Source organism: Macrobrachium nipponense, chromosome 18 (genome assembly GCF_015104395.2).
Source record: "Macrobrachium nipponense isolate FS-2020 chromosome 18, ASM1510439v2, whole genome shotgun sequence".
NCBI lineage: Eukaryota > Metazoa > Arthropoda > Malacostraca > Decapoda > Palaemonidae > Macrobrachium > Macrobrachium nipponense.
Genome location: NC_087211.1, coordinates 1,669,276 through 1,674,355, shown reverse-complemented (window position 1 = coordinate 1,674,355; position 5,080 = coordinate 1,669,276). Strand labels below are relative to the sequence as shown.

General features: G+C 33.8%; 1 non-coding gene across 1 annotated transcript; it reads left to right on the top strand.

The window, feature by feature from the left end:
* The first annotated feature begins 3,794 nt into the window (after positions 1–3,794).
* On the top strand, positions 3,795–3,876 carry Trnas-cga (transfer RNA serine (anticodon CGA)). The gene has a single exon. It is a non-coding gene; the product is annotated as a tRNA-Ser (tRNA).
* The last annotated feature ends 1,204 nt before the right edge of the window (positions 3,877–5,080 follow it).

Sequence of the window (5,080 nt, the reverse complement as noted above, 5' to 3'; positions counted from 1 at the left end):
TGGTATTCCTTGCGTGGCGGTGTCGCTCGGTCTGGTATTAATTGTACTATTATTTATATTCATGGGTCTTCTTAAGTTGGTGGGGAGGAAAAGCAGTTCCTGTGTCGTATTTAATGGGGGTTTTTCTTGCTGTATGAGGAGTGCCTCGAGCAGTCGTAAACGTCGCTGGTCAGGAGCCCTCTCTATTATCTTAGTATTCTTGATAACACCGTCGCGGAAGATAGCTTCCTGGTGTGCTGTCATGGTATGGTTTTTAATTGCACCTTCTTGTGCGTGGCAAGAAATCCTCTTGGACAGTTTCATAGAAGTCATACCAACGTAAGAGCCGGGGCGTCCACGGACGGGGCATAAGAATTGGTAGACTACATTAGACTGTTTCAAGAGGTCTCTTGCTAGGGAGATTGGGTTGTTCTTCATGGTAAGGTCGCGGGTACGTCGATTTTGGTAATAAATCACGAGTTAGAGTTTTTTGTCGACTTTTCCTCCCACCAACTTAAGAAGACCCATGAATATAAATAATAGTACAATTAATACCCAGACCGAGCGACACCCACAATCAAGGAATACCAGATGAGACAAGCAGCCCAGCAGCTAATGACAATGCGAGCCGTCGTGACACAACACCCAGGAAGTCATGCCCCAGCCTCGAAGGTCATATATATATACTATATGTATATATGAGACAACTTTTGGTTTGTAATATATTATAGTATAATTATATATATATATATATATATATATAGTGTTATCATATACATACATTAAGCATCACACACACACATATATATATGTGTATAATATTAATATATATATATATATATATATATATATATAATATATATATATATATATATATATATATATATTATATATATATAAAATGCACACAAGATAATTTAGATATAGTATTGTTAAAGTACTTTCATTTATGTTCGCATACAGATACAGATCGTAATAGTTGGAAGTGTAGAATCGTAAATTCTTAATCATGGTCTGGCTGTTTCATTTCCACATATAACTGAATCCAGTGCGCTGAGTTTTCGTTCTATTTTCTTTCAGCAAATGCAAGCGTGAATGAAAACTACCTTGAGTATCAGATGAATAAATGCGTGGAAGAAAGTATGCAAGATGATAATGGTTAATATTCTCTCTCTCTCTCTCTCTCTCTCTCTCTCTCTCTCTTCTCTCTCTCTCTCTCTCTCTCGATATAAATGTAAATGAGGCTTTTTACCTTTGATACTTGGAAGACGAATCCAGTAATGGCACCAAAATTAAAATGCAGCAGAAGAATATTGCTTCAAAAAGTCGTCTTCAGATCCGTCAGTGCTTTTGCTGTCTTTTCATTATTTCTGCAATTAAAGAAATATAAAATGGTGGTACTCGACTTTCCCCAAAAATCAGAATTTACTTGAATTGCCCGTTTCGCTTGTGTTTAGTGTGTGTGTGTGTGTGTGTGTGTGTGTGTGTGTGTTTGGCTGATATTATGGCTGCTTCTGCTCCTTCTCGGCGTCAGCATATGTGTCCCGGAGTTCCAGGTTTTCCATGTTCTCGTTTTCTGGCTTCGGCGGCGAACTTACCTGAAACGAAAAAAATCGAACATCATTTATTTGTGGTAAAGAGAGTTAAATTTATAGATTTTTTTCAATATATTTACTGCAATAATTTCTGATTAACTTTTGTAAGTCTCTGACATATCTTTCAGCAGCTTACAATCATTAAAAGGAAAGTATAGGACTTCATTTATGTATATCACTAGAGGGGAATGTGAAAATAAAACAAACTTAAATAGTATTCGATATTCAATCATGCAAATAACCCGCTATGCAATGGTCAGCGTTCACTTAAATTCAAATTGCCAGTTTTACAGAATTCTGCAGTACAGTTTTGGTTGTCCTTCATTATTTGTTTTTTTACAGTATTAGAGACAAAATGTGAAAAATTGTGAAAAAAAAGTTAGCTTTAGAACTTCGACGGCGAAGTGCATTCCCTGCATAATGGCAATGCTGTTCAGCAAATCTAATTACAAACTACTATATACTGATGCCAATTTTCTACGTGGCATAAATGATTTCCACTTCGGTAAAATAATATAGCATCCATACCATAATTGCAGAACATCACCAGTCCTCGGTTCAGAGGGGAAGCAAAACCTTATGAAAAAAAAAATGAAAACAGAAAGCAAGTCAGGAAAGAAAACACCGTCTCTCAGAAGATGACTCTGGCCTAAGTTGCCATCCATAAAACATGTTCCAGGCGGCCTCTAAATAGACGACGGAATTTAGTCTTGAGTGAATTATGGAGCTGACAGGTGCTCGGCACGAACATGACATGTTTTCTTTTCTGTTTTTTTTTTTTTTTTTTTTTTTGGAATTAGATGAATAAGTGAAAAACTCGCATGAGTTACGGAGAACAACGAGACAAAATACGACGTTATTTTTCTTCTTCTTTCCTTAAACGCTGGTAATCCACTCGGTATGAACAGAGGAAAATAAAGAAGAAAGAAAACATGACATTAACAGCCATAACGAAAAAGGAACTGACTAAGACCTGAATTTTTTCTTTTTAAGTTTTCTATTTTGTTGCTGTTGTCACATAAATATTCAGATCTCAAAGAAACAGGATTTTGACACAAAAACTGCAGATACTCGTGAGACCTCCAGCTCCGAAGATGAAATGTTTTCTGTGCTTGGAAATTCTACTCTTGGGGAATTCTAATAATTGAAAGTTACATTAATTTTAATTCTTTTTTTTCTATTTAGCTATCTATCTATTTCATTTACTGGATGTATGAAGAGTTCAGTCAGGTTCAGATATAAATCTGGTGAATATTGTTTGATAACTGCAAAGAAAAACTAAACAAGAACACAGAGAGAGAGAGAGAGAGAGAGAGAGAGAGAGAGAGAGAGAGAGAGAGAGAGAGAGAGAGACCAATAAGAAACGAACAGGAGATGACAGACAGACAGACTGACCAATAGAGAGCATACAAGGAGGGAGAGAGAGGGAAACTAGTGGGAAAAGTATACAAGAAAAGGGGAGAGAGAGAGAAATAGAAACCGATTGGAAACTTACAGGGGAAGAGAGAGAGAGAGAGAGAGAGAGAGAGAGAGAGAGAGAATGACTAAAGCGTCCATATCTTCGAGACCTCTCGTCCACATCTGGGTTCTTCTTCTCCGGCCCAATGGCTGACCTGGAAAATCAGTCTTTTATCTTGATGATTAGTGGCATTTTGAGTCCAGAGATAACACACCCACACCCCCACAACCCCCAGCCCCTACAGTTCTCTCTTGGGCTGACCCTTCGCTCATAAAGAGGTTAATCTAAGAAATTTATGAAAGGGAAGAGCTCGCTGTCGAGCCTTATGGCACTGGAGGGCGAGTGGCCCCTTTAAGCATTCTTCAGTTTGTGCTATTTTACCTTGTGATTTTTTTTTTTTTTTTTTTACGTTTTACCCTTTTACATTGCCTTGATTTTTTATGTCTTTACCTTTCTAACTTTTCATGATTCATTCTATTTCGTTACCTTTTACCTTTCTGGGTTTCCTTTAAGTTTTCGTAAGGTGTTTTGGGCCAGGTACTGGAGGACATTATCTGGGTATCAAGTAGTCACCACATTCACATTTCTGAGCAGTGGACGCACATAGTAGAATTAGCATTACTTTCTGACTCACATCAGGATCGAACCCAGTTCGTTCTATCAGTTGGAAGGCAAGGACGCTGCCAGCAAAGCCACACAAGTCATGAAAGAATTTAGAACCTACTGAGTACTACTTACTGTCCCTAAAGCTTTATAATAGTGCTGTGGTGTCCGAGTGGTTAAGGAGATGGACTCGAAATTCATTGGGCTCTGCCTGCACTGGTTCGAATTCTGTCCACAGCGATGAAGAAACATTATGATCTCTTTGAGCAACAAGTTCGGGTCCTCTCGGTGGCGCCAAGAGGTAAAGAGGCCTAATTCATATTAATTCATGTGGTCATCTTTGTATACAATACTGTGAATGTATAAGATATTGTGTTTTTTTGCTTGCGCTATTAATAAAAACTAATGTCAGTTATTGGTATATATATTGCAATAATGTTTGTTGTTTTTATTCATTATTATATATTTTAGTCATTAAGAATATGAGTACATATATATATATATATATATATATATATATAAATATATATATATATATATATACATATATATATGTATATATATATATATGTGTGTGTGTGGTAATGAGTGTGTGTGTAATAAATATATATATATATATATATATATAATATATATATATATTTATATATATATATATGTATATATATATATATAATATTTATATATATATATATATATATATATATACTAATAATATAATATATATATTATAATAGATATATATGTATATTATATATAGATATTATATATACTAATAGTTTAAATATTATATACATATATTTATATATATATATATATAATATATATATATATATATATATATATATATATAATATATTTATATATATATATTATATATATATATATATATAATCTGCCATCTTATTTTTAAGACATTCACGATTATATAGATAAAAACTGACTTATTCATGCCTGAATCCGCATTCACAATATTCGTTTCGAGTCGCCTTCGCAAATGCAAGACTTTAAGCATGACACGATTTTAGCCTTGAGGCAAAATACATAAAACTTCCCTGGGCGCTTTCATCTCTGCCCTGAACCCAAATATCATACTTTTATGTCACGTTTCCCCTGACAGCTGGTTATACGAATGCGGTAGTGAGATGTATGGTTATATATATATATATATATATATATTATATATATATATATATATATAATATTATATATATATATATGTATATATATTATTAATAATTATTAATATATATATATATATATATATATAATATATATATATATATAATATATATATATATATATAAAAGTATTTGTATGTATGTATATATATATACTCTGCACGTCACTGTCTCTATTCTGGAAGGTGTTATTGACTAAAATCCATGATGGTAATTTAGCACATATTTATCTTCTTTGCAACTCGATTATGGAATTGTCTGCC